Source organism: Parasteatoda tepidariorum, chromosome 6 (assembly GCF_982258835.1).
Source record: "Parasteatoda tepidariorum strain Cologne lab strain chromosome 6, Ptep-v5.0, whole genome shotgun sequence".
In the NCBI taxonomy this organism is placed as follows: Eukaryota; Metazoa; Arthropoda; class Arachnida; order Araneae; family Theridiidae; genus Parasteatoda; species Parasteatoda tepidariorum.
Genome location: NC_141760.1, coordinates 94,080,587 through 94,101,707, shown reverse-complemented (window position 1 = coordinate 94,101,707; position 21,121 = coordinate 94,080,587). Strand labels below are relative to the sequence as shown.

At 30.3% G+C, this 21,121-nt stretch overlaps 1 protein-coding gene across 2 annotated transcripts in view; it reads right to left on the bottom strand.

Moving 5' to 3' along the window:
• The window catches only part of LOC107457360 (sucrase-isomaltase, intestinal), a 69,504-nt gene extending 55,006 nt beyond the window's left edge, over positions 1-14,498 (bottom strand). The window contains exon 1 of one of the 2 annotated variants that reach the window (XM_087166196.1): positions 14,335-14,498. The gene's annotated coding sequence lies outside the window, so the exon portion shown is untranslated. Of the gene's footprint in view, positions 1-2,738; positions 3,042-14,334 lie in introns of those variants that run through there. The other variant, XM_087166194.1, reaches the window with a different exon arrangement.
• Positions 14,499-21,121: the final 6,623 nt, after the last annotated feature.

Genomic DNA, 21,121 nt, shown 5'->3' with positions numbered 1-21,121 from the left:
TTTTGATTTCATTTTTGTCAACGATTCTAAAAATACAGGTTAAGGACATTACCGACTGTTCAATAACTTATACTTTTTATTTATTTATTATCCCTTTCAGGTGATTGCAAAAGTTCAATTTCTAATTTAAAGCCAACTTTTTCATAAAAAATTGTTCGTTTGTTTTTTTCTTCATGAATATCTTATTTTCATAACTGTCGTATTTTGTATCACAGATTTTTAAATTTCTTCTTCGTATAAAAACAGCCAGGTTTTTCTTCAAAGATTTTTCGATTTTTTTCCAGAGAATAGATTTTATTTTTTACGATTTAAATTATTTTCCCCAAAAATAACATTTAAGAAAATTCAAATTAGCAGGGGCATCTGAATACGGAAAATTTTTCTTTATAACTTCCAAATATTTTATAGTGTCTGTCTGTTGAGCGACATGTGATAAAAGAATATTCTTTCTCGTTTTTTCAATCAACTCCCAATTTACTCCATTTTCCAACTCCTCGGACCATTAAGATTGTGTCTTGATGCGCGAATATCCGATTATAAGATCAAAAGTTATTCATGGTGTTCACTTTTTTGTTCCGTGGGCAAAATTATTTGATGCACAAACCGGATATGTACTTTTTCAATCATTTTATAATATTAAGTATATTTTAAAATAAATTTTATTTAGAAATTGCAATGTCTTCTCCAACTTTTTTTTTCTTGCTGACAACCATATGTTGAGATAATATGGTACTTCTTGATGCATGTATTATGTAATATTACGAATCGTATACATTTTGTACTCCAATGTTTTACATGCAATATTAGGTATCACTCACTTATGTATTTTAAATATTTTATTATTACATAAGTACGTAATATTATGTAATATTTTATTATTACCATGTCTTTTATATATTTTATATCGCACTTATGTAATTAAATAATTATTGTATTTTCAATCACCAAATTTTAAACTTATAGCACAAAAATAAAAAAAATATTTAAAAATATTAAAATTTTAGAAAAGGTTTTTAAAATTTTAATAAAGACTTTTTAAATTTTAGTTGTAATCAAAATATTTATTAAATTCACATTCATCAACTATTTTTAATTGCAATAAAAATATTCAATTCTACAGTTTTTCATTCATTTTACTTCCTAAATTGTAAAACAATTTAATAATTTAATTCTGGTTTTAAGAAATTTAATACAGAATTTAAACAGTATGAAATGAAAAATTTAGTTAAAACTTTTATAAATCACTCAATTATAAATTTGCTGAGAAGGACAACAACAACAATTATTTGGTTTAAAGAATTTAAAGTCATTAGCTTATTAATTGTAATAATAATTGAGGTAATTAAAAACCGCATTGTAACATGATTCTGAAAAATAAATCTTTTGATTCGAAATAAAGGGCAAGTTTGAAAACTATTATTATAACTATTTATAGAAATAACGAATACCGGATTATATTCTTTCTTTTCTTTTCCTCTTCTATTTCGAAACGAATAAAAGGTTTTAAACATTTTAAGAAACTTTTACAAAGTGTATCAAATTTCATAATTCATTAAGATACAAATAATGAGCGTAAATTTATTACATATATTTTTAATAAATATAGAAAAATATTATTAAATAGATGATAATTTCATTATAATTAATAATATCTCCCATAAAGCCGTGGTTGCTCAGGGGATTGGGAGTTCGCTTTCCAGTGAGGTGAACCAGGTTTCGAATCCCAGTGATGACTGGTTGATACGAATTCCGCACCCGGCTCGCACCGACCAAAGTGCTGACGTAAAATATCCCCACTGGTAGACATGTCATGGGTTAGAGTCTCCTTGCCGTCAGACTAACCGTGGGAGGTTTTCTTGGTTTTTCCCTCCGTGTAACACAAATGCGGGCTAGTTCCATTAAAAGTCCTCCACGGATGCAAATTTTTCCCAATACTTGATCCAGCAGTTCCCTTGTCTTCCGAATTGAGTTAAAAATTACAAGGCTAGGGTGTTCCACTACGGTTATAAAATAAAATAAAATGTCTCCAATTATGTAGGTCTATGAATTTGATTATTTTAATGATAATACACTATTACTAGCTGAAATTAATTTTAAGTTTTTTCAATTACAAAAAAAGCTCTGTTATTTTTTTCTTGTATCCCTATCTTATGATATTTTTAACTGTTTATTTGAATTAACCTATTTTCATCAACTAAGTATTTAATAACAAACATTATTTAAGAAATTGTAAGAGCTTCTAGTACTCTTTTAAATTTTTTAAAACTTATTTTTAAACGAACCACTTAACAAACTATTTATTAGTAACTAATTTTTCGAATAAACATCATTTTAACGTAATGTAAATCACTTCTGCTGTTCTTAATTTTTTAATATTTTATTTGAACAAACCAATTTTTATTATGAACTATCTTTTAACGAAGTGTAATAGTCTAAGATCTTTTAACGAAGGTAAATAGCACGGACAGCGCACACCAGAATGCAGTAAATTTTCCTTATATAGCTGTATTTAAATTAAATCAGTAAGCAATAAGTATTTCATAAGTATTTAAAGATATACATACCGGATAACTGAGCAACAAAAAACATAATAAATTTATAAAATATTTTTAAATTGTAACTATGAAAAAAATATTATAATATAGTCTCATAATTTTATGAATGATGCTATATTTGGTTTTCTTGATATATATTTTAGTAACAAAACTTAAAGTAAATAAATGATAAGAAGCACTTACAGTTAATCTTCTAATACCAGCAGCGTAGCGAGACGGTCAACCGATCTGTAGCACAGCTTTTATTGCTTGTGCGGAATAGTTCTCTACCAGCGACGACAAAAAAATAACCAAAATAAATCGACTCCAACCATCAGAGTCCGATAGATGAGTGTTAGTGGAGAACTTTTTCGCGCTTCTTCAAGCATAGCTCGACATCTGCGACCACCAAGATAGAGGGGGAGGAGAGGGAAAAAGGAAGCGGTGGCTGTTCGGCCACCCCAAATGGACCGGAACACCCTTATTATTTTGGAAGAGAACGGTTATAGAACAATTGAAGGATTGACTCCTCCCGCGAGCCGAGATTCTCGGACTTCTTTTGGAAGATGTCGAGGGATGGTAGGGAGGTGTTTCCGGACGCCTGTGGAATAAGGAATCGTTTGGAATATATTGTGAGGTGAGAACTTTTCTCGCGGGGATGTGGGGATTCATTTGAAAGGGGAATTTGTTTGAAAAAAGAAGTTCGGAAGAACTTTCTCAAAGAAAAAGAACGTTTAAGTGGTTGCTACTATTATGCAGACCGGAAAAAAAATTTTAATGTAGTAATTTTTTTAAACTTTTTAATAAAACGAGGTTCGATAACTTAGATAAGACTAATCACGTGCTATGCAAACTGAAAATCATTTCTTCTACTTTGTTAGGAATAAATCATGAGGTAAAATCATTTTTCGAGGATAAATATAATTCGCAAAAAGTTGTAATTTGCTTTAGAAAATTAAGTTAAGGAAGAAAATAGAGCATTTTATCAATAATCGAATCCCGTTGACAGAAGCGAACATTCTATTCAAGTTATTTCTTATCTGTCAGTCTCATTGCTTCTTAAGCTCTGGTATAAATGACAGAATTTTTGCTTTATGAAATCAATTAATAATTGGAGTGAGATCATTTATTGAGGAATTATAGAGTTTGTTCAAAAGAAGAAACTGTTCGAACAAATAATTTTAGAAAGAATTTTTTTTTTCTAAAAAAAGAGAGAGAATAGAACATAATTACAATGAAGAAAAGCAAAAATTTTCGTATTTTCAATCTATAAAATGCATGCTAGCTGCAAAATAAGGCCCATTTTACTTAGATCAAAGATCAAATTATAATCATTAATTTTTATTAAATGAAAAATCATTTCTTTACAAATATTTCATTCATCTTTTTATTAAAGAAGAAATCATTTTTTATTTTATTTATATTTTATTCGTCGTGAGGGGAACGCTACTGAAAAGGTGAAAGAAAGCTTTTTATTCATTAGGGTCTCCGCCCCCAACTCACTAGCGCTCGCCAACCCCTGAAACTGATGACGCATTTCCTTACAGACTCGTTACAGTTCCTTTTCGTGATCTGAGTTGAATTAGCTCACATTTTTCTATGCCTTGTTTAATACCACTGTTTTTGCATCTTTGATTTATTCTAATTACATTAACGACTACGCTCTCTTCTTTTTATCACTCATTAAATCTTGGAACTGTTTTCTCAGTTCTTTTCAGATCGCTTCACTTGCTCTTTTTCACCTGCTATGGGAAAAAGTACTGATCTAGCGGCAAAGAAACAAAAATATAGCAGTGATCTGAGATTCATTCTTTAAAAAAACGTAACTTTACTATTTAATTACTCCAAATAAATTAGAAATTTAAACAAAGTTAAACGTATCATTCATTATCAGACGTTGTAATTAGCCTCCATATTTATATATTGCTTTTTCACGTTGGCAACAAAGAATTATTAAAATATCAAGCGCGTCAGCAGTAGTAAACAAAGCGCAAACGTACATTTTTACAAATTTCTGAATGAAAATTCTTTTCTCGCGTGGACAACGAAAAACTGATACAAACTGAAAGTTGGGAAGAATTGAAAAGAAAGTTAAAAGTAAATAGTTCATTTCAACAGAGTGTTCTATATTATGAATTATACTTATGCAGGTTCAATCATAATGACTTTATTTATTTTTATTGTTATTCATTGAATAATGAATATTATTCGAGTGGTTTCGTTTTTTTAAAAAGTAATTAATAGCTGCTTAAAGGAATAATAGTTTCCACAAGTTTTTTTTTATTGCATGTTATTTATTTAGACATAACTTCCTAATAGCTAGGTCATTTGGCAGCTTTACAGTGATAGCTCCAAGTTCTGAAATTTATAAATGTGCCTTTAACAAATTTGCGAATTTTTAATAGTGATTTTTTTTTAAAAAACATAATTATTGTTTCAATTTTATAAGTTTTTCTATTGCAAGACATTTATTTCAATTTAAATTTTTTCATTTCGATAACTTATTGACTAAAAATTTTAATTTTTTAAATAGGAATTTTAAAAAAAAAGTTTAAATTGATTTAAATTCCTTAGATTTTACACTAGAACACATTTCAAACGAGCTTAATTTAGTAGCGTGCGAGGTGAGCTTGGTTTGCAAAGTAAACCTTATAAGATTGCATAGCATAGCAATCTTCGGGGGGGGGGTGGAGAACGTCAGCGAACAGGGACAGAGCCCACTAGTAGAGTATATACATTAAGGCAAGGATTTTTTTTTCTTGTTGCTTAAAATATTATCTGCTAAAATTTATTCTGATCAAATAATTATCAAAAGGCCGGATAGGCTAGTTGGTACGGCACTCTGCCCATGTCGACAATTTCGTGGGTTCGATCCTCGCCGGCCAACCCCCCCCTCCCCCCGTGTAGTAAATGGTGACTGATGCACGTTAAATCCGTCGAGTCGCAAAGTCCTCCATGTTCCCATAACAAATCAATACCTCTGCGGATTCTGATCCAGGAGTGTCCTTGTCTTCTGGACTGGTTCAAAATTACAAGGCAACGGAGTTGAACATTAGTAGACGTAAACCCAAAATTGGGTCGGCTGTTCAACGACGGATCTAAAATAATTATCAAATTTATTAATAAAGCTCTCGAGCCATTAAGATTAAAACTAAAAACGTTAAAATCCGATCATTTTAGGTCAAAAGTTATTCAGGGTGTTCGCTTTTTTATAGTTTGCGCAATGTACAATAACCATTACAATGATAATTAAGATGTCAAATATATGATAAAATATCAATAAAATGCCAATTTGAAATGTTTCGTAGCATGATAGACTCGAACTATTGAAAATATATAATCTCATCAGTTAATTAAATGATACTGAATAAGAATTTTTTTTTCACTTAGAAGAAAAATCCACAAAATTCAAAAGATTCTTTCCAACAAGTACTTACAGTATATAAGGATAGAATGAAAATTAATACCCTTTTCACTGGTAGCTAACTTACAGCATCAAAACAAAGGTTCATGCTATTTGCGTTTATACTCAACTTCAAGCTAATAGCCACTTCTGCATCGCCCAGCCTTTATCTCATTATACTTCTCTTGTGACCTCACCTCTAAGTGCTGGGAAAAATCGGTGGGCCTTTCGTCTTTGTCTTTGGCGAGTATTAATTACGCCAGATATAACATGCGATTATAGCAATCGATCAAAAAAGTCTCATTTATAAGTAAATATAAATGCGATTTGTTAAGTTTTATTTTTATTTTTCTTCCTTTTTAGAAAATAAAGCTTGTTTTGTTAACGTAGGCTATAGACACTAAATTGTGAGGAAATAAAATTCGAATTATAAAGCACTTTTCTGATTGTTATCTCCTATGGTAAGGCAGTGATTGCTTTTAAAAAATAATTGTTTTTATTACGGAAATCAAAATCAAGAAATTGAAGAGGGAAGGTGTTTAGCAGCATTAAATCGCAAATGTTTCATATACAAGTTATTATTTATGACTTAAACATATTCGATGTTTAAACAATATTTAAAAACAATTGATTATTAAACAATATTTAAAATTTTGTAGACTTATTTTAAATAGTTTATCAAATTGTTATGCAAAGTTTCAAACACAAGAGTTTCTCATTTATTCTTTTAATTTATTCATTTATTGTATTTATTTAATTTAATTATTTAATTTAGTTATTTATTGTTTATTTATTTTATTTTATTTTATTTTGTGTATTTATTTATTTATTTTGCAATTACTTTTGCCGTGTTCCTTTACAGTTTGTTAAAAAGCACAGTAAAAGAAAAGTTTGTACCATGAAAGAATAAAGTTAATAACGTCATTACAACGTTTTTTCTTTCAATTCTTTCTTTTTTTCTTTTCAAAATTAATTTTTATCCTAGTAACATTGATTCTTATAGCTACATTTAAAGGAAACGGTTAGTTGATGATGTAGATTTGAACAGTAAACAATCAACAATTTATTACTCTTGTAACTTTCATGTTCCTGTGTACTATTTTTTTTTTTCAACCGGTGATGAACAGTCAATCCAATTCTAAGTTCACGACTATCAATATTCAACTCCATAGCCCTGTAATTTGAAACACATCCGAGTACTCCTGGATAAAACATTGAGACAGACTATCTTTTGTGGGGGACTTTTTTTGATGGAACTAACAAGTCTTTGCGTTACATGGAGAGGAAAATCTCCCACGGTTAGTCCAACGACAAGAAGATTCTAACCCATGATCCGTCTACCATTGAGGATGTTTTACGTCAGAACTGCGATGGACACGACCGGGAGCAGGATTCGTATTAACCACTGGGATTCGAACCTAGGTTACTTCATTGGGAGTCAAACGTTCTACGTTATGCGGCTCTTATGCTTACTGTTATTTTTAATTTTTTTTTAATTTTTTATTTTCCTTTAACTCTGTTCAATGTTTAATTCTATTATTAACAGAGTATAATGGTAATAATGCTTTATCACCAAACATTTATGTTAAAATTGTAAGAAATAACACTGATCAATATTTATTCTTCAAAAAGTTTTAAAATCAAAAAAATTAATGGTATAATGGTGCTTGTCAAACATATAAATATGTATTTTATTCAACATACGTATAAGTTTAAGAAAAAGAAAACGAAATTTAAAAAGTTCAAATCAAATCGAATCTTCTGTAACTGCAAATAAAAAATCGACGTTCTTTCGAAAAACTATTTCAAGGTCGACTTCCTTAAAAAAACAAACATCCAAGCATTTCATGAAAGAAAAATAAAACAAATAACCAAACAATTCAAGAAAATTCCATAAATTCTAATCAATATAATAAAATAAAACAATGAACTCGCCGTCCAATCAGTAGTTAAGCTCAGTTCCAGAGCGGGGCGCTATATAAGAGGGTATGAAAAAGGTTGCCTATTTGCCGCACTTTTGTCAAAAAACGCGATGCTTCTTTATGTGCAATAGTGGAGAGGAAACTCTCTAAATGCTCCTTAGTAGTTTCCACATTAATTTTTTAATTTTTTTTAAAATTATTAAATGTTTAAAACAAAAGAATTGTTGTTTTAAAAAATATAAAGTAGAAGTGTTTACAATATATTTTTTGAATTAAATGTGCTTGATGCATTTATTTTAAATGTTTAAAAAAAATCCTGATAAAGCAAAAGAATTTCGAACTTACATTTTCTTTTATCATTTTGAAATATAAATTGCGAGTGTTTAATATTCAATTTATTTTTTCATGTGAAACAAAAGTGCTTAAAAATTTTTTTTTATTTAAAACAATTGAATTTAAAAAGGTTTGTACAATGAGCAAAATAAAAAAGATATCGCCCTGAATAACTTATCCAATGACGGGATTTTCACGAAATAAGAGAAAAAAATTTCTATTCGTAAACTTTCCGAGATGTGTCATAATACGTAGAAAGTGAATTTAGCATTATGAGACAAACTTTCGACCGTTTTTTTGCAGAAACGTTTGAGACCATATTTTACAGATTGCAGTTACACCCCATATTTTGATGGCTAAAAATTAATGTCTATTGAAAAAAAGTTAGAGTGTATTTTTTAGAGTAGTAAGAGTATGTTTTTTATGTAGTTCAGTAAGAGTATGTTTTTTATTTTATGTTTGTATCTCTAACTAATAAATTAACTAGAACTAATTTATTAATCATATTTAAGATCGTCCATTTAAAGTTCTCACCTAGTTTGTGAAAATCTATTTATTCGCATCAAAATGGTGACATCTTTCTCACTTTGTGCACTTAACATTTATTTTTAAAATTAGAAATATCGGTATTATGGTGAGTTTTTCAACATATTCTATAAGATTAAAACCAAACTATATTTTTGCACTTTTTGAAATTAAAACGAAATCGCAAATCTGATTTATCGTAATCTGATCATTAAATACTTTACCAGAATTCTGATGGAACCCTAAACTACCATTAACAACTGATTATCGATCAAATAATTTAATTAAAAAGTTAGAGGAAATATTTGCGAGGGCCTCATGACGATCATCAATTTTCGCCAAATTTGATCTTCACTTCATTTATTCCCTTCCAATAAAGAAAAAAAATGAGGAATGGTGGGCTTTATGATGTCATGGGAAAGAAGATATCTGATTGGTTAGTTTTAGAATAAAATGAGGAAAAATTCATGAGCTTTACTGATGTAATAAATATGTGTAACGTTATTAAGTTTTTTTTGTCTCGAATAAAAGGCGGTGAAAAGGGAGAATACAAATTTAATGTATCTTTTACTCACATTATAACATAAAATAAATATTTATTGACATTATATTTATTGGTAAAGTGGATAATTGCTAATCGAGGAAAAAGTAGCCATTTTGTTTTTTCCGTTGTGTAAATCGTTTTCATGATGTTCTCCGTTGTTCAACATTCGTTTTTTTTATTACTATTATTTTTTATCAATCGATGACAATGAAGTTGAAGGAATTTTTCAGACTCAATAACAGGAATGATACCCACGCACATTTTTTTTAAACAAACCAGATTAATTGAAGTCTTTAAAAAAAATTCCTGAGCGACATGCAAAGGTTATATGTAACAGAGCATGAATCAAACGATAGCCAACAATAAATTATTGGAGAAAAATTATTATTTATGTAGTTATTTTTTTATTTTTTAAATGAAAATTTTTGAGATGAAAAAATAAACATAAAAAAAACTAAAAAAATTTCCATTTTTAATAGAAGTTCAATAAAATAGAAACCGTTCGTCGTTGATTTTTTCTAAGAGAGTATTCTTTTGGTAACATGAGGAGTCCCTTAATGTTTGTTTTTAGAGTCCTTGTCAAGAACGAATTCAAAAAAGTGTATGCACATTATGAATCGTAAATCATTATTTAAGCGTGGACAGAACAAAAACGGTACATAAATGTAACACTTCACTAGTTATAACTAGTTATCAAAAACATTAACAAAAAAATATTATAAAAAAATAAAATATATGAAGATATGAAGATATTATATGAATTGCCTCAAGCTCATGTTTCCAATGGCAACCAAACACGTTTTGATGTTTTTAGTCCCGTCTTGATCAACAGTAGTTTGGTAGATTTTGATTGTACTTTTAGTTTTTCTTGGGTAAGTATTAATTTGCGATCTCTAATGTGTGCACTTATTAACTTGATTTTTGTCATTGATTTTTAATATATGTATGTAATGTAAAAGTAAGTTCAATGCACAATGTACAATGCACGGGCCGGGATAGCCTGGTCGGTAGGGCGCTGGGCCCATATCCAAGAGGTCGTGGGTTCGATCCTCACCACCGGCCGAAGACTACCCGTGTAGTAAATGGTGACTGATGCACGTTAAATCTGTCGAGTCTCAAAGTCCTCCATGTTCCCACAACAAATCAATACCTCTGGGGGTACTGATCCAGGAGTTTCCTTGTCTTCTGGATTGGTTCAAAATTACAAGGCTACGGAGTTGAACGTTAGTAGTCGTAAACCCATGAAATTGGGTCGGCTGTTCAACGACGGTTATAAAATAAAATAAAATAAAATAAAATGTATAAAAAATTAATTCAATGTAAGTTATAATGTAAAAGTAAGTATAAGTTCAAAATGTAGAAAAAACATGGAAGAATTAAAGAACAATCAAAAAAGGGAAAAAGGAAAATAACAATTTAAATAATAATAAAAAATTCCGAAAAAAGTTAAAAAAATTTATAAAAATCCGGAAGGAAAAAAATATATAATCTTTTCATAAACTCACACGATTATATTCGCAAAAAGGTGTGCTTTCTAATGTTGTATCAATATAGCCAAAGCAAAATATATCAATACAGTAGTATGAGGAGCACTCAAAAAAATTTTACATCAAATAAAATGTAACACATTAAGTAAAAATTTCACTTAAAAACAGAAAATAAAATATAAAGAAAAAACAGAATAAAACATAAAATGAAATCTGTAAAGCAAGTAGCGAATTCAAATGAACTTACATGAACGGAAAATTTTTCAAAAATGATTTAAAATATTTTCGTAACCAGATTACAAAACATGAAAACAGAAACGCAAATTGAGGTAAAAGCGTAAATAGGGGGATTTTGTTTTATAGTGCGTTCTTACTGCGGTGCTGAAGTGCGTTTGACTTGTTAGTTACCAAGGATGGGAGCGAAAATGGATGTGCGCAAGGTAATATTATACTGGATAATTTAAAAAAGAGATATTTCTTCCTTATAATTAGAAGAGATTTTTCTTTTGGATAATTTAAAGAAGAGAAGTTTCATGTGAGGTACAAATCCAAATTTCCCCCACTTTTTTTTCATCTATTGTGTCTAAATCTAAATAAAAACCTAAATGTGAAATGCGTGTGTATTATTATTATTATTATTTTATTTTATTTATTTATTTCATTTTTTTTTTTTTTTTTTTTTTTGCCTATTTACGTTTTTCAATAAGACTAGTTGTGGGAATTTCAAATACGACATTGTTTTAACATTGAATATATTCGCAACTCTTTCCCAAATTACAATAAGTTTTTTTTTTCAATAGTAATGATGAGATTTACAAATATACAATACTATTTAAATAATACAACAGGTTGTTACGTCCTTGATACACATTTTTGAAATCCTTATAAGAAATAAAGTCAAAATGTATGAATACATTAAGGTTCGCAAAATAATATTAAGGATAGGGGAAAAACCAGAAAACGCTATAGGGTACTTGCACTCCAAGAAGAAGAAGACAACCATGCATGTGACCTATGACGTCAGCACCAGCTAATCTTTATCAGCAATAATGGAGTATTAAAGTTGAGCTAAGTCTCTCTACATAAATTGAAATATTAGTTAACGTTGAAATAATTAAATAGAGAGTCGTATAGCAAATCAAATTTGTTGAAATATAATTCTTTCTAGTCTACTTCTTTCACTTAACTTTAATTTATTATTTGTTCATGTATTTAATTGTAACTGTTATATATTTTTATTTTGTGTACCTGGCAACTTCGATGCATAATAAGTTTGTTTGTGTTCTACATGACTTCGTGCCTGTCTTTGTGTTATTATATAGTGGTAGAATTGAAATATTTGTGAAAGATTATAGGCTGCGCTACTTAAGAGAATTGGTACTTGACAGGCTTGGCTTCCTCAAAGTAGAATAAAAAGAACAGTTGCTAACGTAAACAAATGCCACGTTTCAATAACCAATCAGGATCGAGATACCCACACTACGTCACTTGCAGGTATCCTATTGAAATTTAACACATCATTAATAAGAAAGTTACGACTAAAAATATCAAAACCGTTTTGATTGCCCGATGAAATTTGAAGATTATTCAAAAGAAGATTTTTTCAACATAAAAGTATTTCAATTCTTTTTCGCCAGTAAACCCAAAAATGTTCTCTAAGTTCGACGATTTGACAAAAGCGGAATTAAAAATAGTAAACTTTGTTTGATTCTGAAACCTTGACAATTAACAGAAACACCTTCAAATTTTATCTTGCACTCAAACTAGCTTTGATGATTTCAATCCCAGCTTTCTGGGCTCAGATGATAGAGCTCTCGCCTCTTCATGAGATAACCCGGGTTCAAATCTCAGCGATGAATGGTCTATAACGAAATCCGCACCCAGTTAGCGCTAACCACAGTACTGACGTAAAATATTCTTAGTAGTAAACGGATCATAAGTTAGATTCCCCTTACAGACAGGATAACCGCGTGAGATTTTCGTGGTTTTCCTCTTCAGGTAGCGCTAATGTGGATAAGTTCTATCAAAAAAGCCTTCGCGAAGGCAAATTTCTCTTAATACTTGATGATCCAGGAATTCTCTTGTCTTCTGCATTGGGTTCAAAGGTACGAGTGTATGGAGTTGAACATTGGTAGTCGTAAACTCAAAAATTGGATCATCTGTTCAACGACAGATAGAAAAAATAAAAATCTCAGCTTCCGCAATTCGCCAAATTTTGATAATATTTCCTTTTTATTTCCTTGCTTGAACATGAATTTGCTATCCTTGCTATGCACATAACTTAGATTTAATTTTTGACAAGGATTCTAAAAATATATGTTGAGGGTAGTCATTACCAAACACTCCTGATTTAAAGAATAGAGGAACTCCTGGTCTATACAACTATTAAAGAACCTGTTCAAATGCAAGTCAGTTTCACTGAAATTAAAGTTTTCCATTGAGGCGAGTTTGTTGCAATGCCTTAGCTGGGTGTTAATCTGTTTTCTGGGTTAGGTTCAAAATAATATGGAAGCTACACATGCATGGCGTAACTACAACTACGAAAATTAGTTAAACATCAGTTCATTAGTATATAAGACATGCTAACTTGATTCAATCATGATCTTCATCTACCTTTTGATAGATGAAGGTTGGCATTGTCGATATTTACTCTCCCCACATTGGTGACCCGGACGTGATATGATCCCGCCTATCTTGACAGTAACGCCCACCTCGATCTGGTAACGCCTACTTCGATGGATGGTTCACATTGAACAGTTGACTTTCTAATTGTGACTGCGACATTATCCACCTCCTCACGCTGTTGCTACTCAGTTTCGTCTCGATCATACACAACGTAAGCCTGCATACACTCGACTGCTAAAAGCAACACAGAAGTGACTACGACCGTGAAGTTAATACACATCTCACATTCAGCACTAAAAAAAACCCGGTGACCTTAACCCAGTTCTCCCGATCTTTCACAAGTACAGCAACTAGTGGTATCCGTTCATCGAATTCTATCCCTGATAAAATTCTGGTGAGGGAGTATTGTGACGTAACTACCACTGCAAAAATTAATTAAACATCAGTTCACTAGTATATAAGACATGCTAACTTGATTCAATCATGAGGTACCTTTGATAGATAAGGTTGGCATTGTCGATATTTACTCTCCCCACAGATGCATTATATGAGTAGGATATTTAGCGGTTATCTACTCTGTTTTATATTATGTAATTTATTAACAATCACTAAGTTATTAAAGAAGATTCACAAATTCTATTGAATTATGCAACCTTATATGCCAAATAGTTCTCAAAAACAAGAATTTGAGTAAATTGACTAACTTTTTAATCGTTACATTTTTAAAAATAGAAAGAAAAAAAATCGCAATCTAGTTTTTAACAATACTTTTGATTCAGTATAAATTTCCACATTCTCTAATAAATCACAAAATAAATAAAATGAAGCAATAAAAGATTCTCTTCTGGGAATAATAGCGTGAGCAAAAAACACAATCAAATTGGTACAAAGTAAAACAAATTTAGCACTATGAGAGAAAAATAGGAGTTATTGCGTTAGAAAGATCCAAACTGCGTCTTACCTTCCGCTACCACTAATTGAAATCGACTGTTTATTTGGCAGGTTACAAAAAATAAAGAAAGAAAGCAAAGGCACAAGAAAATCACGGACTGTAATTCGAAGAGACGTTGAAAAACTAGATGGCAACTTCCAACTTTTACTTCAATGTGCAATATCTTGCTAATTTCTGCGAGAACGAAGAAAAAAATAGAGAATTTCGTTCATTAATAATACATAAACCAAAAACGTAGGATCTGATTACATATTCCGTTTTGGAAGAATAATGAGTCAAATGTAATTCTTCAAAACAGTTTGGGAGTGAAATATTTATGTTTTAAGAAAAGTAAAGAAAGAAATCAATTCTGCATTCAAGAAAAAAATTATTTTCAAGTTTTGAGGAATCGGTTAATATATTATCCTAAAAGTATTACTGAATATCATTAATAAATGGTGAGCAGACGATAACGTTCACTTTTCTTTTCTTTTTTTTTTTCAGAATTAATATCGTTTGCTCAAATTTAATCCTAAGTTTGCAACATATAGATATAATATTCGATTATTCAAAGAAAAAAAAGAATGATTTGAAAAACTTAATGATAGAAATTATTGATTTCTGCAATTCATTAAATAAAGTCTGAGGGATTATATTTTTCATAATGCCGAAAATATTAATATCTAGCATTGAGAATAAAGGAGCTGGTGTAAGCATTTTTTCTTATCCCGTACCTTACCCTAATACCATTGATTTCTAATACATTTTTCCTCATAATATGAATGGGGCTATTCTTAATGGACGTTTTCTGTGCCTTCTCGGTTTTTAATGAAATAAAATGTTACTTTTAGAATAATGCTAAAGAAAAAAAAACATAAGCTTTTACAAAAAGGCTTAGTTTTAAAACAAAGCAGAGTAAAAATAAATTCTAATATGGAATTTTATAAAACTTCATATTAGAAAAATTGAGTTTTAAAATGATGACTAAAATAGGGAAGAGGTAATAAAAAAAATACTTTTCCTAAATTAAATTTTAAAGAGAAATGGAGCACTGCACGATGATTCGTTAAGCTTAACAGTGACAAACAACGGATTTTTGAAAGAAAAAAAAACGAATTTAGTCATCCAAAAAATCCCATTACCTACTTAAACAATATTTATTGTTATGTTCTTTTTTTCTTTTTTTTTCTTTCTTTTCCTTGCTTTTATTTTTGCTAATTTTTAAAACAGAGTTGAGTGATCCGACTTTGAATAATCCGACTAAACCATTTTTAAACTATTTTTATAATTAGATATCTTATTTAGCTGCATTTAATGTTGCTGAGAGAATAATATAATTTTTAATTTTAAATATTAATAAAATTTAGTCAATTTGCAGTGTAAAAACCAGGTTTTTTTTGTTTTTTACCGTGAAAGTGTTAAAAAAAAATCCCATAATTCATAACAGATGTAAAAATAAAGACGCGGGGCATTATAAATTAACTTTAAATGGATCAAACAAAAGGAAATCGAAAATGTTTTATCAACATTTATTTATAGCATTTAGAGCCTGGCTTTATATTTAGAAATATGGGATATATTTAAAAATACAAATTATATTTTGAATTAAATATGGCAAATAACTGATTTTATACTAGATATCCCATAATGAGAGCTTAATGTGTATGATTATAATCTTTGTAAAAAGTGAAACCAAAAAAAAAGGGAAAAATCTGCACAAATGGAATCGCAAATTAAATCTCAGCGAAAAAAATCGTTATCGAAATTCATCGAATTACTAGTGAAGAAGGCGGTATGAAAAATATCACATTCAGTTTCATTGCCTGAAGAAATAAGGAGTTGTTTCTAGTAGTCCTTTTCAACTCATACCTTCCAGTAAGAATCAAACATAGTTTATTGTTTTCCGTCTCCCTTTCTTCAGTAGTGTTTTGTGTTTTTTCATTAAATACTAATTTATAACTGCTGATATGAAAACTTTTCAGACTTTTGAAAAAGAATTTAAGTATATATCGTTGGTTCAAAAGTAAAACGACACTTCTGCAACGTATAATGTTTGCAGAAGTGTCGTTTTACTTTTGAACCAGCGATATGCTAAAGATGGAGTTAACGAAAAACATTATATCCCTCAGCTAATAATTCGTATAAAAATTTGTGAAATTTGTGTTTAAAAAAATCTATGAAAATTATTAGCTAATCATCAAACTATAAAAATTATTTCAGAAATAGAATAAAAAATAGCGTGAACATAATAACACAAATCTACCAAATTAACAGTGCTACATTTACAACGTTTAACAACAGCAAAATATGTTAAATTAATATTAAAACCAAAGTAAACTAGTTCGATAACTATCAATGAAATTCAAAGAAAACTAAATGCGCCAAAAAATTCTCAAAAAGACTTTAAAGAAACTCAAACCAATAGAAGTTTAAACCATTACCCTCACGCACTTGCAAATTGTATTTGGTCAGTCAAACTTTAACGGTAAATTCGATTTACTCATTTAAGTCTAGAAGAAGCGAAAATCTTAACTTAGTTTTATTTTCTACCTCTTCCGGGCATCTCTATTTTGGCAGAATGTTGCGCGTGACCTTCTTTATAAATATATCACCGAAATCATACAGTTTAAAAACACTTTTATTTTTAATGATTCAACAAAATGTAGTTTTCAAACATACAAGATGGCAAAAATAGCTTTGACGCATATAAGGCAAAATTTTAATGCTAAATTAGAAGCAGCTACATTATGAATTTATTAAACCTCTGATGTGGAATTTTTATTAAAGATATTTTTTATTATTTTGCACTAATTTAGGTCAAAATAAGTCAAAAATATTGTATTTAACATTTTAATAATTTATGGTTATGAAATACAGCCTGAAACACCGGTGTCTTTTTCTGCGTTAAAGGTAAAATCTTCCTTACGGCTCAGTTCTAAACAATAATTTTTCAAATTCGCACTTATTTACAGTAATTTAGGTCTAAGAGAAATAATTATTCATCATTGAAATGTTTTTAATATACAAAATCAAATACTGATAAATTTTTTAACATGAACGAAAAAAAAGTTTCAAACTACTCTTTTTTTGGATTTTATATTTTAGTACAAATATAATTCCGATAATGAAACAAATATTTTTTTAGTAACCATTAAACTATTCTCATAATTAAAAAATACCAAAATATATCTTTGCTTGTTATTAGAGAGTCAGAATAAAAATATGCAAAAAATGTTTACCGCTGTGAATTTATATGTTTATTCACCGCATCAACATCACAACCAAATATTCAAATAAAACGAAAACATTAGTAATTGTGACCTGTTTATATATTTTCAAAGTGATAATCGATGGCCTTAATTGAGAGCTGTAACCAAATCACAAAATTTTCAGTTGGGGACCAAAACTTACAACAAACAATTATACAAACAAACAATTTACTATAGCATATAGTCTTTATACTAAATTGTTTTCTTATCTTCGAAGAATTCTGAAGTTACAAAAAAATACGCATGTACTGCATATTTTCTCCTTATTTGCTATATAAACCAACGCCATAAATCGCAGTAGTACCTCGGATCGGAATAAAAACGAACTGTTATATTCTTCGCCTTGACCCTCATTAAAGCACGTTGTCATGGGGTTTCAGCATTTATTAACTCTTGTGTAGGCGATAGATTTGCAGACAACTTAGGAGGCACGGTATAGCGCAGCAAGGGACCTTTTAAATTACACCGATGTGAGACTAAAAAAAGCCCAAATGCAGCGCACGAAGCAATAAAAGCTTAATCGTAAAGATAGCATTAGTGGAAGAAAATATTAACAAAAGGGTGCCATTTAGAGTTGTTAAGTTAAACTCTTATTCTGAGACTTAATGCTAGTCATGAACACCGAAAAATATTTTTTAAAAAATAAAGCGTGGTACTTTTTTGCTTTTGAAAAATGGTGTTTAATATACTCACAAGAGTTATGACAAAAGGAAGAAAAGAAACTTTATTTTATTTTTGTGAGCACATTAAACATATTCTCAAAAGTTTAAAACTGCATTCTCACGGCCAACCTAACCTTTAAGCATTGTATGTAGGGGAAAGTTAGCGAAACAGCGTCCTTATAGTTTTCTTATAGTATAAACCTATTGAATTTTTTTTTAGTAGACTTTAGTTTCTGAAAACTTTTTTTTTTTTAAATTAGCAAGGAGGTTGTCTGAAAAAATATTTTAAATACGGTTGAATTTCTTTTCACTTTTCGCTTTGTATTAAAATATTATAGGTTAATATTAGGGCCGATATCGGGCCGTTTGTGAACATTGAAAAGTGTCTTCGAATTTACTTGTTCTAATGCACTATTTTAAATATACATAATGTGCCCCCTGTGGGGTCTATAATTATTTCCTGTTATAGGGTACACTATTACCCTGTAACATAATACGTGGTCCAATTAAAATATTATGGGTCAATATTAAGGTCCGATAACGTTAACATTGAAAAATGACTTCGCGCTTCCTAATTTTAAAGGGTTTTAGAAGGCGAATTTCCTCATTTTAAGCTCTTCCGAACACTTATGTTAGATACGCATACATAGTAAGTTACAGGGCCTCATTGTGTACCCCCTAATTGACCTATAATTATTTCCTCTGGAATGGTACACAATTACTCGGTAATATAATACGAGGTCCAATTGAAATATTATGAATCAATATTAAAGTCTGATATCGTGTCTTGCGTTAGTTAACATGGAAAAATGTTTTTGAATTTTTAAAGCTCTTAAGAAGGCGAATTTCCTCATTTTAAGCTTTTCAGAAGACTATTTTAGATATACATACATAGTAAACTACAGGGCCACATTGTGTACCTGATATGAAATCTATAATTATTTCCTCTGGTAGGGTACACTAATTATAGGCCAATTAGTGGGCCCCTAAATGTATATTGCGAAGATGCTTTTGAAAGGAAACTGTGGTGGGCTTCACGTATCACCGTTGACTGGATGGTAGGCCACCAGACAAGCAAGTTCACTGCTGGAGGGAGGGGTCCAGGGTTCAAATCCCAGGGACGGACAAATTTTCAAAAAAAAAAAAAAAAATTTTTTTTTGTTTATTTTAAATTTTATTATTTTTTTAATGTGTTTTTTGATATTCTGGAGGGTCCTGCATGTAGGAAATAATTTTTTTTAGTGTGAAAATGGGAAAAATCCAGGAAAATTAGTTTATTTGCTCTTTTTCGTCTTCTTTTGTAACATTTTAGATATTCTAGCATGCATGGGGTGTTTTCTGTGTGTGAAATCCAGCAAAGAAAGCATAATGGAATAATAAAAAAAGAATAAAAAAATAAAATGTCGCGAGTAAGGTTCAAATTTCGAGACCCCCTAGCTCCCTTTAATATCAAGGTATAATTTTCAAACTCAGACCCTAAGTAGGGGTCTATGATCCAAACATGGCAACCGAAGAAAATCTTTATAGGCCAATTAGGGGGGTCACAGTGGGCCCCTAAAGGTATATTGCGAAGATGAGAGGAGAGAGCTTTTGAAGCGAAACTGTGGTAGGCTTCACGTATCACCATGGACGGGATGGTAGGCCACCAGACAAGCAAGTTCACTGCTGGAGGGAGGGATCCTGGGTTTAAATCCCAGGGACGGACAAATTTTCAAAAATTTTTCTTTTTTTTTTTTGTTTTTGTTTATTTTAAATCATATTATTTTTTTTAATGTGTTTATCGATATTCTGGAGGATCCTGCATGAAGGATATAATTTTTTTATGGGAAAAATGGGAAAAAACTGAAAAAATCCTGGAAAATCAATTTATTTGCTCTTTTTCGACTTCTTTTGTAACATTTTGGATATTCTAGCATGCATGGGGTGTTCTCTGTGTGTGAAATCCAGCAAAGAAAGCGTAAGGGAATAATAAAAAAAAGAATAAAGAAATAAAATGGCGCGAGTAAGGTTCAAATTTCAAGACCCCCTAGCTCCCTTTAATATCAAGGTATAATTTTTAAACTCGGCCCCTATGGTCCAAACATTGCTGCCGAAGAAAATTCTTATAGGCCAATTAAGGGGGTCACAGTGGGCCCCTAAAAGTATATTGCGAAGATGAGAGGAGAGAGCTTTTGAAGCGAAACTGTGGTAGGCTTCACGTATCACCGTGCACTGGAAGGTAGGCCACCAGACAAGCAAGTTCGCAGCTGGAGGGAGGGGTCCTGGGTTCGAATCCCAGGGACGGACAAATTTTCACAAAAAACCCTACCAGATACAAAAAAACTAAAGTCGGTCTATTAATAGGTAATCGACTTCGTTCCTAAAAATTTTTTTTCCTTTTTTCAAATAGGTAACTGAAGAAAATACTTTAAAACGTAATTTTTTCTGTTACCTAGGTCTATATCAGGGGTTTCCAACTTGCATGAGGCCGGGGGCCGCAATTAAAACCACCAGTCAAAGGGCGGGCCGCAAGTTTATCAAAATTTTATGTAGGACTTTTTAATGCTTGAAGGAACATTGAATATTACTGTCAGATTTTTCTCCAGTTGTACAAAACAAAAGTATAGAATTACAAATAATAAATATTTTCTTAGATGCAAAACCTGAGGAATAAATTTTTTTGCTCCGTTGGTATGTTAAATTTTACAGAAACGAAGAACTTAGTTTTTTTAATAAAAGAAAAGTATTTTAAACCCATATATCTCTTAAGAAAAATGTCCGCAAAAAAAAAAATTACAACTAATATATTTTAGTTCGCGGACCACAAAAAAAAAGGCCTCGAGGGCCGCTGTTGGTAAAAACTGGCCTATATTGTAATCAACTTATTTTCTTTTATTATGGAAAATT